Raw genomic sequence first — 14,338 nt, forward strand, 5'->3', positions numbered from 1 at the left:
GGCCTCCTATTCTGGAACAAAGGTTTATAATAACCTATTAGATTTCTAACGGGTCTTTATTTAAGCTTAAGCTTGACCGGTTAGTTTTAAGGACGATACGGTTCAAGCGCACGATTAAGCGAAAGACCGGATAGAATGTGATTTAGACCCGAAAAGTCTGAATACTTGTATAATATGGGTATACTAAATACATTCTGGATTTTGAGATAAAAATGATAACGTTTGACCCGTTTCGGTCAATTTATGCAAACTAGTTACATAAACCGAGCCGAACGCTAAAAGGGCGTTACAGGTAGCCAAATGAGTCATATGCAAGTTCCCTGAGATAATATGCTTTAAATATGATATAATATCAGCAAGTTATGTCCTATTATGCCCCGAATGTATTTAAACTCAATTTACGCCTCATAAGGGCATTTTGGTCATTTAAAAGATTATAAAAGAGTTAAATTAGAAATCTGAGTTACAGGTCTGATTTATACAGTAAATATACTTAGTTTGACATGTTATAACAGTAGGGTATGACCCGTATACAAAACTTATCATTTAAAATCAAACTATGCACCGTAGGGGTATTTTAGTAATTTCACAAGGGCTAAAAATGTCAAAACTGGAAGTCTGAGTTCAAAAATTTATACTTACTGTTATTACATGAAAATATGCTAAATACATCAGTAGGTATGAATCCTATATGTTTAATATGAGTATAACGCTTACTATGCGCTAAAAACGCTTAAAAATGCGATTTAGAGCCGTTTCCGGGTTTTCAAAAGAAAGCTGAGATTTTTATATTTCCAGAATGCTCAAAATAATTTATTTAACAAATAAAATCAGTAGAAAAAGGTTTGGGGTCAAAAGGATTAATAAAACTCATTTTATGGCTTAAACGGTCAAAACCGGCATTAACCGAATCGACTTAGCGACGTATGATCCGATCAGCCAAAAATTAAATAAAAATCTTCAAAAATCCCAGAATATTATATAACATCAGTGGGTAAAAAGTTTTATATCAAAAAGTGGCCTTAAATAGGTTATACGCTAAATGCGCCGTTTATTTAACAAAAAGATATAGTTTTACGCTATCGGCCATAACTCAAAATCTGGACCACCAACTGATCTCAAATTTTCGGTGCAAGTTTATAAATTAATAATAAAGATTTCTACTCTTTCACTTTTCCAAAAATCACGTTTTATATCAAAAAGGGCAAAATAGTCGACTTTTAAGCATAATCGGAAACATGCATATGAATCGGTTAAGCATAGACTCAAGATGTAAAAATTCCAGAAAGTTATACATAAATAAAAATGGTCTAAAATAAACTCTAATACAGATCTCAAACATGCATGCGCGGATCCGAATCGAGAGTCAACGAAAAAGTCGTTTTATAGGACTTTCGGTTCCAATCCGGGTTTATACTAAAGATTGTCGAGTTGATTATGATAAACTACATTCTTATATTCTATAAGTTATTTTTGATGATCAAACTGATTGCATGTCATCTACATTACCATTTATGCTATATTCCGCAAAAACGATTTCTGTTGACTTTTTAAGAATACCTTTGACTCGACAAATAGCATTCTTAGAGTGGGAATCAGAGAATGCCCTTTTGAGGGTTTGTTTCCCACATAAATACCAGCTTATAAGTGGTTTCAATTTGAGAAATGACAGAGCCAAATTCGTTTAATCGAAAAGTCAAACTATATGAACCACGGTTTGACTTTTGGCTAATAATCAAAGCTAGAACGAATTAGAGAATGATATGAAGGCTTACAAAGGTCCTAATGAAGCTTAGATAACACTAGGAAGTGGCCTTGTCGATCAGATTGCTCCTGGAAAAGTCTTGAGAGTTCTTGCAAGCTTGTGGGTGTTCTTGTTACTATCACAAGTGCCTTAAAAATGAAAGATTGATCTGATTTATGGTGAATTCAGGAGTTGTAAGAGTGCACCAGGTGTCCTAGACATGCATGGCCATCTATTGGTGAGAATTGGAGGTGATCCCAGCTGTTTCCCACTCAAAAAAATGGACTAAACAGCCCCTGCTCGCAATCTGCTGCACCTGGGTTTATTGGCAGCTGCCAAACTTTGTTAATTATTGGCAGTTTTGGTCCCTGTCCTTGCACGCGAGGTTTTGGCTATGAATCTTGACTCGTAAACCCTCAAATCTGGTTTTTAAGAACCTTGGGACATTTACCAACATGGTAATGTCCTCAGATAACTTTGCGCTCACCCAAAAAGTCATGAAATTCGACGTTGACGCTTTTAACCCCTCAAGTACGGTTTTGGCCATAACTTTCTCATACGATAACGAAACTTCATGAAATTTTTACCACATATTCTAGTGAGTATATTTTAGCATTACAAAGCTTCGGGTCTGCCAAAAGTTCACTCAGAGGTATAAATTCAACATATTGACACTTTTAGCCCCTATAGTTTGTAATTCCTCACTTTTGTGCAATTTTTGCTTCGTATGATCCATGATCCATCCGTTTAAGGTTATAAACATTATGTAGGGTTATTATGGAGTCTATTTAGCCATTGTTGACACTTTGGATCCTTACGTTCCATAGTCTTCACCTTTTGTCAACTTTAGTCCCTCTAAAGTTTGTTTTTGCATATGCGAAGCCTATGACACGTGTCAATACATTATTGGACGTAAATTTTCGAGGTGTTACATCCTCACCCCCTTAAAAGAAATCTCGACCTCGAGATTTACTGAAACAAATGAGGGTATTTCTCTTTCATCGTGGATTCCACTTCCCATGTGTATTCGGGACCTCTACGGGCATCCCATTTGACCTTTACAATAGGTATATACTTCCTTCGAAGCTTCTTCACCTGTCGATCCTCGATCGACAATGGTTTTTCCACGAACTTCAAACTCTCATCTATGTGTATATCTGTATGCGCTATAACCAGTGATTCGTCAGCGAAACACTTCTTCAAATTACAGATGTGGAACACATTATGAATAGCGCTAAGTTCTTCAGGCAAGTTTAACTTATAAGCAACTGCTCCGACACGTTCGATGATCTCGAAAGGTCCTATGTATCTCGGGCTTAGCTTGCCTTTCTTACCAAATCGCATTACCCCCTTCCAAGGTGATACTTTAAGCAACACTTTATCACCTACATCAAAGTGAAAATCTTTGCGCTTAGGATCCGCATAACTCTTCTGCCTATCCCTGGCAGCTTTCAAACGTTCGCGAATCTGAACGATCTTGTCCGTCGTCTCAAAAACGATTTCTGGTCCTGATAGTTGGACATCTCCAACTTCTGCCCAACAGATGGGCGATCTACACTTCCTACCGTATAAGGCCTCAAAAGGCGCAGCTTTTATGCTGGAATGGTAGCTATTGTTGTAGGAGAATTCAATCAGTGGTAGGTTCTTATCCCAACTACCACCCAAGTCGATCGCACATGCACGCAGCATGTCTTCCTATGTTTGAATAGTACGCTCACTCTGACCATCGGTCTGAGGATGATAAGCTGTACTAAAATTCAAACGAGTGCCCAAAGATTGTTGGAAACTCTTCCAAAAATGCGATGTATATCTAGTATCTCTATCGGAGATAATAGATACAGGTATACCATGTAGCGCTACAATCTTATCAACGTATAATTGAGCTAACATATCGGAGCTATACGTCTCCTTGATGGGTAGAAAATGAGCTGACTTCGTCAGTCTATCTACTATGACCCATATGGTATCATTTCCTTTTCTCGTCTTTGGTAACTTGATGATGAAATCCATTGTCACCATTTCCCATTTCCACTTGGGAATTTCAGGTTGTTGAAGCAAACCTGACGGTTTCTGATGCTCAGCTTTGACTTGCGCACAAGTCAAACATTTAGCTACATGCTCTGCTACGGACTTTTTCAAACCAATCCACCAGTAGTTTGCTTTTAGATCCTGGTACATCTTATCAGCTCCAGGGTGAACGGAATATTTAGAGCTGTGGGCTTCCTGGAGGATAACATCCCGAAGTCCTCCATAAACTGGAACCCATATTCGTCCGTTTAGTCGTAGCATTCCATCCTTGTCGTAGGATAACTGCTCCTCAGTTACTCCTAACTTCTCTTCAGGATAGTTAGCTTCCAACACAGCTTCCTTCTGTGCAGCTAACACCCTTTCGTTCAAATTATTCCTTATCTCAATGCGCTTGGCATTGATTCTGATCGGTTTCACCCTTTCCTTTCTGCTTAAGGCGTAGGCAACTACATTTGCCTTGCCTGGATGGTATCGTATCTCGCAGTCGTAATCATTGAGAGTTTCCATCCAACGCCTTTGTCGCATGTTCAATTCCTTCTGATTGAACAAGTGTTGAAGACTCTTGTGATCCGAATAAATTATGCACTTGGTTCCATACAAGTAATGTCTCCATAGCTTTAATGCAAATACAACTGCACCCAGTTCCAAATCGTGGGTGGTGTAGTTCTTCTCGTGCACCTTTAATTGTCGAGAAGCGTAGGCAATGACTTTGCCTCTTTGCATGAGTACACAGCCCATACCAGTATGTGACGCATCACAATACACCACAAATTCTTCTACGCCATCGGGCAATGTTAACACTGGCGCATTGCTCAACTTCTTCTTCAGGATGTCAAAGGATTCCTGCTGCTTAGGGCCCCAATCAAACTTAATCTTCTTACGAGTCAACGACGTTAGGGGCGCGGCAATCCTTGAAAAGTTCTCGATGAATCGCCTATAGTATCCTGCTAATCCGAGGAAACTGCGAATCTCGGTGGGAGTCTTCGGCTCCTGCCAGTTCATGACTGCTTCTACTTTAGCGGGATCTACTTGGATACCACGCTCGCTTACCACATGTCCAAGGAATTGGACTTCTCGGAGCCAAAATTCACACTTCGAAAATTTGGCATAAAGTTTCTCACGGTGTAGGAGTTTGAGAATACAACGAAGGTGTTTCTCATGGTCAGCTTGGTTCTTCGAGTAGATAAGGATGTCGTCAATAAAGACGATGACGAATTTATCCAGATAAGGCTTGCAGACACGATTCATGAGATCCATGAATGCGGCTGGTGCGTTAGTGAGCCCAAAAGGCATCACTAGGAACTCGTAATGTCCATAACGAGTCCTAAATGCTGTCTTGTGTACGTCTTCCTCCTTGACCTTCAACTGATGATAACCGGACCTCAGGTCGATCTTTGAGAAGTAGCTTGCTCCTTGCAACTGATCGAACAGATCGTCGATCCTGGGTAACGGATACCTATTCTTGATAGTGACCTTATTAAGCTCACGGTAATCGATGCACAGACGCATCGACCCATCCTTCTTTTTAACGAACAAGATTGGCGCTCCCCAAGGAGACGAGCTAGGTCTAATAAAACCCTTAGCTAACAAATCATCCAATTGCGTCCTCAACTCCTTCATCTCCATTGGTGCCAACCTATATGGTGCTCTTGCTACTGGCGCTGCACCGGGAATGATGTCTATTCGAAACTCCACTTGCCTATCCGGTGGCAAACCGGGGAGTTCTTCAGGAAATACTTCAGGGTATTCTGAGATAACAGGGATATCTTCGATCTTCGGCTTTGGCTCATCAATAGTAACTTGTGCCATATAAATGACACATCCCTTCTGTAGACATCTGGATGCCTTGAGCATGGACACTTGCTCCGGCAATCCATGCTGGGTATCTCCTTGGATAGTAAGTGACTCACCAGACGGAGTCTTCACTACCACTTGCTTTCTGTTGCACACAATCTGGGCTTGGTTACGCGATAACCAATCCATGCCTATCACTATATCGAATCCGGCTAGCTTAAAGGGAAGCAAGGATAATGGGAAGGAATGATTCCTAATGGATATAACACATCCATCTAGAACAGTCGAGGCGGTTTCTATGGTTCCATCGGCTAATTCCACCTCATACTTCACACTTAAGGTTTTAACAGGTAGGTTTAACAATTTACAGAACTTATCATCTACAAATGACTTATCTGCTCCTGAATCAAATAGAACTCTAGCAAAAACATCATTTACAAGAAAAGTACCTGTAATGACGTTGTCGTCCTGAACTGCTTCCTTCGCGTCCATTTTGAAGACTCTTGCATTGGTCTTCTTTCCCTCATCAGCTTTCTTAGCATTCTTTGGGCAATTAGGTCGGATGTGCCCTTTCTCGTTGCAACCATAACAAGTTGCATCCTTAAGTTTCTTACAATCTAATGCCTTATGATCCGGGGACTTACAAATCCCACATAATTTCTGCTGAGATTGAGATCTAGATTCCTGCCTGCATCTCCCAAAATGATGCTTCCTACAAACCTTGCATCCGGGTTTCTCACCCGACTGATGATCTCCCTTCTTGAATCCCGACCCTTTCCTGTGGTCGTTGTTTCCGGCGTGTCGTTTCTCCGATCTTCGTGAGGTGTCGTCCTCACGTTTCCTCTTGTTTTCCTCCGAGCTCTTAAGAGCTCTCAACCGGACTACATCCTGAGTGAGGGAGAGGGATAGATCAGCTACTGATCTGAATGTCGTAGGCCTTGATGCCTTAACGCTCGCCTTGATCTCTGGTGCCAAACCCCCAATAAAACGGGCGATCCTTCGTGGCTCTGGGGTCACCAAATATGGCACTAATCGAGATAAAGTGTTGAATGTGGTGAGATATGCCTGACAGTCGAGGTTCTTCATTACCAGGGATACGAAATCTGATTCGATCCTCTCGACTTCGTGTTGTGGGCAGAAATTTTCTTTGATCAGGGCTACAAACTGATCCCATGTCATACCGTACAGTGTGGCCTTACCGGCAGCTTGTAGGAGAGATTTCCACCATGCTAGAGCATCTCCTTTAAATGACTGGGACACATACTTTACTACGTCCCGTTCAGCACACCCGCTGATATCAACAACCGTATCCATCTCATCTAACCACGTCATGCAGTCAACTGCTCCTTTTTCCCCAGTAAAATCTCTGGGTTTGCATGAAACGAAATACTTATACGTACAGGACTTACTGTGCGTATCATGCTTCTGCTTGATTTCTTGTTTCGGCACACTACTGTGGTTGGAGGAGTGATTATCCTCATCATCCTTCTTCGGCTCATTTTTCTTAGAAGGCGGCTTGCTATGAGCCTCTGAATGAGTCTTGGGCTTGGCGTGCGATGCGGTCCGGGTCCTACTTCGGGTCCCGCTCGATTCTCTGAATTGTCTATCCATAGCTTTGGCAACAGCGTTTTCAACTAGTGCTTGCAGTTCCGCACCAGTTACATGAATCTTAGCATTATCAGGGTGTTCCTCAGAACGACTGTTTGTTTCTTCCGATTTTGCCATGTAGCTTTAAGAGCTACAATAAAGTAAAGACAAGGTCTATTTAGAAACCTAACAGTATTTATCGTTCTTCGACGATTTATTAACCATGGAAATAATAGCCATATTAGTTAATTTATTTAATTTCATTCAGCGCTTCTATTAGCAATTATATCATAGAATGAAATATATATATTGGCACAATAGGCCTAGTCACTTCGGACAACTTCTAAATTTTAAATTTAGATTTTTATAGGATTAAAATTTGTATAATTAAACAAATAATCCTTTGCTTGGCAGGGAGTTATAAACCACAACTGCCTTTTTGTTTTATATGACATAGTCATAACCCGTAGGTATCAAGTCATAATCAGACTTGTATACAGATATAATCTGTAGATAATTTATTAAAAGGGTGGCTTGTGTGATTTTTACAGATCACGCTTAGCCAAGAATGTTAACATGTTCACAGATGTTAACAGAGATTTGAATCTTTTTAACCAGGTTTTACCATATTGGCCAGGCCTTTTAATAAGACATTCAAGCTAGGTTTTACCTTTTTAAGATTCTTATTAAAATGGTAAATCAAATAATAATTGATATTTTTCATTTATTTGTATATTATGTTCATGCACATAGATAAAATGAAATACTTAAATTAACCATTTTAAATAAAGTAGACTAGTACAACTTTGCCCTAAACGGGACTTTTACTCAAATAACATGCCCACGCAGGGGCTAAACCAAATAACAAACAAACAAAACAAACAAACAAAACAAACCCACGCAGGGGCTAAACAGAAACAACATACCCACGCAGGGGTAGAACAAGAGAAATATACCCACGCAGGGGTAGAATACAGGAATAAATGTCCTCGCAGGGACATGAGTAAATGAGCTAACAAACAAAGGATCTAATAATCCTTCTTACCCTTACCCTTGATCAAGTCAACCATCTTCTTAAACATTCCGCGGTTGTGGCGGCGATCTTCCCGCATTTCCTGTCGCAACTCACGTCACACGTCGTTTATCCCTTGCAGGATTTCCTGGACTTGCGGTGGCGACATCATCGGCGCCGGTGGCGGTGGCTGATACTGCGGTGGCTGTGGAGGCTGCGGCTGCTGGTATCCTTGCGGTAAGTATCCAAAAGCTGATTGTCCCGTAGCCCAGGGACCTCCAAAAGCACTCTCCTGGTTGAGAGGGTTGTAGCCTGAAGCTAACCAGTAGGGATCTCCCGTATAATCATATCCTGGGGGAAAAGTCGGCTCGAAAGGGTTGAACTGTGCTGCGCTAGCATACGCAGGGATTGGCTCTCCAAAGTTCTGCGGTGGCAGTGGCGCAATAGGCGCAGAAGTCACCTCTGAGACGGGATGCTGAGATTCTCCCATCTCTGACTCCTCGTGAAGCGGCGAGTAGCGACTGCTACCTGAATGTCGAGGGGTGCCAATGCGTATCCTTCCTCGCGTAGACATACGGGCGTTCCTCCTTGGCCTCTGAGGCGGAGGAGGCAAAACCGGCGGTGGTGGCGGCGGCGGAGTGACTACGTCGCGCCAGAATCCCTCAGAAGGATCCTGCTGCTGAGGCTGCTGCTGAAGCTGCTGCTGGGAGTGATGCTGGGAGTGCACGGGAGAGTTATGGTAGGACTGGTGCATGGGAGAGTTATGGTAGCTAGGGGTAAAAACCCAGTCGTGCTGCTTAAACCTCTCCTCGTAGCTGTCAACACCATTGTAAGGTGATCCCCTGAACGGTGACCCATCAGATATCTCAATGGGGTGGTTCGGTGTACCGGACGGTGGCATGGAAGGATCGGTGTCCTCATCGACCTCCATCTCATTGCCACCCGAGAAGTGGTCTTCAGGTCTGAGTGGGTTATGACCCACTGGTTCTTCCAAGTAGGCATCAGGGTTGTACAGGCCCTGATAAACGGGTGTTGGGTAGTCATAAGGTGACTGGGGCAGAGGAATGAAGGATTGGTGAGAGTGATGGGGCTCATTTTCAGAGTGAGGCCCAAAAGAGTGGGGTAGGGAAGGTGAGGTACTCAGTGAGTGCCTAGCGGGTTCAGCGAACGATCTCCAAAGATCTTGGGCAGCAGTGTTGTGGGATGCTGATGGGGTTCGCCTATGCGAAGGCCCTGCCTCGTGGTCATGTGAGGTGGCGAATCCTCCTCGTCCCCTTCCTCGTACTCGTGGCGGCATTTTGAACCTGTCAAAACTCAAACAAGTTGCACAACAAAAATATATATGAGACAAAGTTAGAAAAATAAAATTAAACGAAATTTTGAACATTTCCTAAGTTCTTTGTCTAGACTCGAAAATCGAGGAATGTGCAATTGTGTAACTGAGATTAAACACAAAAGACTAGTGTTTAATTCACTCAGCGTTGGCTCTGATACCAACCTGTCACACCCCGATCTCCACGTGTCACCGGTGGGCCCGGTGTGGGGTACAGTGACGTAGTTGGCATCATCATAGACAAACAACACAATAAAATAATGCACAGCGGAAGCAGAAATAGATTCATTTCAACTTTAATTAAAATGCAATAATAAATATCACAAGTAGTTGAAACGGATCCACAGGCGGATCAAATAAAATAAGATAATTGTTCAACAGTTTATTGTCGTCCGAGCTTGCGAGACTATTGGGGACGCTCTTTAGGAAACAGCCAGCCTAGTACGTATAGTACCTACACTTAACCTTTTGGGAAAAATACGTCAGTTTACACTGGTAAATACAAGTTAACCGACTCATTTTGAAAATGATTGAAAATTTATTTAAATGCACATGGCATAAATATTTTTATTAACATGGGATAATTATGCAATATAAACTTGTGAACGAATTACATGTTACTCGTACGTTTGGTAGCCCGGGATCTTGTCCGGGTTAAAGATTAATAGACACACCACATTAAAGAGTTATACACGACGGGTGTACGCCTACACCCCGTGCTCTGGTCGTGGCCATCTCGTGAGATAATGCCAAGGATATCCGGGACACGGTCATTAACCCCCCAAAGGCTTTAAGTAAAACAAGACTGTTTAAACGAGCCGATCAAATTATTCCAATTGCATACCCAAGGGTGCAAGATTTGTACGCTCGATCAAGCGGTATTCTATATACCGTACCCCAATCCCGTATAGGGAAAATAAGTTAAAATGTATTTACCTGAGTAAGTATGAATCACAATTGGTAAGTGTAGTTAGCTTTTACCGGGCCTCCTATTCTGGAACAAAGGTTTATAATAACCTATTAGATTCCTAACGGGTCTTTATTTAAGCTTAAGCTTGACCGGTTAGTTTTAAGGACGATACGGTTCAAGCGCACGATTAAGCGAAAGACCGGATAGAATGTGATTTAGACCCGACAAGTTTGAATACTTGTATAATATGGGTATACTAAATACATTCTGGATTTTGAGATAAAAATGATAACGTTTGACCCGTTTCGGTCAATTTATGCAAACTAGTTACATAAACCGAGCCGAACGCTAAAAGGGCGTTACAGGTAGCCAAATGAGTCATATGCAAGTTCCCTGAGATAATATGCTTTAAATATGATATAATATCAGCAAGTTATGTCCTATTATGCCCCGAATGTATTTAAACTCAATTTACGCCTCATAAGGGCATTTTGGTCATTTAAAAGATTATAAAAGAGTTGAATTAGAAATCTGAGTTACAGGTCTGATTTATACAGTAAATATACTTAGTTTGACATGTTATAACAGTAGGGTATGACCCGTATACAAAACTTATCATTTAAAATCAAACTATGCACCGTAGGGGTATTTTAGTAATTTCACAAGGGCTAAAAATGTCAAAACTGGAAGTCTGAGTTCAAAAATTTATACTTAGTGTTATTACATGAAAATATGCTAAATACATCAGTAGGTATGAATCCTATATGTTTAATATGAGTATAACGCTTACTATGCGCTAAAAACGCTTAAAAATGCGATTTAGAGCCGTTTCCGGGTTTTCAAAAGAAAGCTGAGATTTTTATATTTCCAAAATGCTCAAAATAATTTATTTAACAAATAAAATCAGTAGAAAAAGGTTTGGGGTCAAAAGGATTTATAAAACTCATTTTATGGCTTAAACGGTCAAAACCGGCATTAACCGAATCGACTTAGCGACGTATGATCCGATCAGCCAAAAATTAAATAAAAATCTTCAAAAATCCCAGAATATTATATAACATCAGTGGGTAAAAAGTTTTATATCAAAAAGTGGCCTTAAATAGGTTATACGCTAAATGCGCCGTTTATTTAACATAAAGATATAGTTTTACGCTATCGGCCATAACTCAAAATCTGGACCACCAACTGATCTCAAATTTTCGATGCAAGTTTATAAATTAATAATAAAGATTTCTACTCTTTCACTTTTCCAAAAATCACGTTTTATATCAAAAAGGGCAAAATAGTCGACTTTTAAGCATAATCGGAAACATGCATATGAATCGGTTAAGCATAGACTCAAGATGTAAAAATTCCAGAAAGTTATACATAAATAAAAATGGTCTAAAATAAACTCTAATACAGATCTCAAACATGCATGCGCGGATCCGAATCGAGAGTCAACGAAAAAGTCGTTTTATAGGACTTTCGGTTCCAATCCGGGTTTATACTAAAGATTGTCGAGGTGATTATGATAAACTACATTCTTATATTCATTATAAGTTATTTTTGATGATCAAACTGATTGCATGTCATCTACATTACCATTTATGCTATATTCCGCAAAAACGATTTCTGTTGACTTTTTAAGAACACCTTTGACTCGACAAATAGCATGCTTAGAGTGGGAATCAGAGAATGCCCTTTTGAGGGTTTGTTTCCCACATAAATACCAACTTATAAGTGGTTTCAATTTGAGAAATGACAGAGCCAAATTCGTTTAATCGAAAAGTCAAACTATATGAACCACGGTTTGACTTTTGGCTAATAATCAAAGCTAGAACGAATTAGAGAATGATATGAAGGCTTACAAAGGTCCTAATGAAGCTTAGATAACACTAGGAAGTGGCCTTGTCGATCAGATTGCTCCTGGAAAAGTCTTGAGAGTTCTTGCAAGCTTGTGGGTGTTCTTGTTACTATCACAAGTGCCTTAAAAATGAAAGATTGATCTGATTTATGGTGAATTCAGGAGTTGTAAGAGTGCACCAGGTGTCCTAGACATGCATGGCCATCTATTGGTGAGAATTGGAGGTGATCCCAGCTGTTTCCCACTCAAAAAAATGGACTAAACAGCCCCTGCTCGCAATCTGCTGCACCTGGGTTTATTGGCAGCTGCCAAACTTTGTTAATTATTGGCAGTTTTGGTCCCTGTCCTTGCACGCGAGGTTTTGGCTATGTATCTTGACTCGTAAACCCTCAAATATGGTTTTTAAGAACCTTGGGACATTTACCAACATGGTAATGTCCTCGGATAACTTTGCGCTCACCCGAAAAGTCATGAAATTCGACGTTGACGCTTTTAACCCCTCAAGTACGGTTTTGGCCATAACTTTCTCATACGATAACGAAACTTCATGAAATTTTTACCACATATTCTAGTGAGTATATTTTAGCATTACAAAGCTTCGGGTCTGCCAAAAGTTCACTCAGAGGTATAAATTCAACATATTGACACTTTTAGCCCCTATAGTTTGTAATTCCTCACTTTTGTGCAATTTCCGCTTCGTATGATCCATGATCCATCCGTTTAAGGTTATAAACATTATGTAGGGTTATTATGGAGTCTATTTAGCCATTGTTGACACTTTGGATCCTTACGTTCCATAGTCTTCACCTTTTGTCAACTTTAGTCCCTCTAAAGTTTGTTTTTGCATATGCGAAGCCTATGACACGTGTCAATACATTATTGGACGTAAATTTTCGAGGTGTTACATTTTGTTTGCTTAAAACCTTTGGGGGGTTAATGACCATGTCCCGGATATCCTTGGCATCATTCATGAAATGGTCACGACCTAAGCACGGGGTGTAGGCGTACACCTGACAGTTGCATATGTAAAAACTGGTAATCCACTTAAAGGAATAACCTTGTGGGTATTATACATGTGGTGTGTCTATTAATCTTTAACCGGGTGTACAGGTCGGGCTACTGCACGTATAAGAAACATGTAATTCTTTTACAAGTATTATATACAAATAATTATCCCAAGTTATAAAATGTTTTGTGCCTTGTGCATTCAAATTAATTTTCTAAACTTTTTTCAAAATGAGTCAGTTAAATTGTATTTACCAGTGTAAACTGACGTATTTTCCAAAAAAAAAAGGCTAAGTGCAGGTACTAATCGGAATAGGCTGGCTACTCCTAGCATCAATAAAGAGTCTCGCAAGCTTAGATGCGTAAAGTCTGTTGAACAATGTTTCATTTTATTTTCGATCCGCCTGTGGATCCTTTACTTTCCGTTTGTAATACTTTGATATTACTTTATATCGGATTGTAATATATTTATCTTTTGCTTCCGCTGTGCATTTAAATTTGTGTTGTTTGACTATGATGATATCAACTACGTCACGATACTCCCCACCGGGCCCACCGGTAATACGTGGAAATATCGGGGTGTGACACATGTTCGTTCGTTTAGCTTAACGAATGAAATTTCTTATTCGTGTTCGTTCATATAATAAACAAACGATCATAAACAAACTTCCCGCGGAATGGTTCATGAACTGTTTGCTGAGCGTTTGGTTCGTTTACAGCCCTAATAAACGGAGATATTAGAAACATGCCGATCAAGGTGGGTGTTTACGGTAATCCGTTGGTGATACTCCATCAGAAACCACAGCGTGGGTAATCTGATTTTCGACTTATACTACCGAGTGATTATGTAAAACCCTAAGCAAATCCTACATCTGCTGTGAGCAAAAGAGATGTTGTATTCATAAGGAATATTGGACCTCAAATGTCACCAACGCATTTTGTATGCATTTTTGTGGATGAGATGAGAACTCCACAGTTAAGCGTTCTAAGGTGGGAATAATACTAGGATGGAAAGTCTCATTGTGGTCAAGTGAATAATATTGTTTGTATGAGAGCTCGGGTATTATAAATGGCATCTG

This window comes from Helianthus annuus, chromosome 5 (assembly GCF_002127325.2).
Source record: "Helianthus annuus cultivar XRQ/B chromosome 5, HanXRQr2.0-SUNRISE, whole genome shotgun sequence".
NCBI classification, from domain to species: Eukaryota; Viridiplantae; Streptophyta; class Magnoliopsida; order Asterales; family Asteraceae; genus Helianthus; species Helianthus annuus.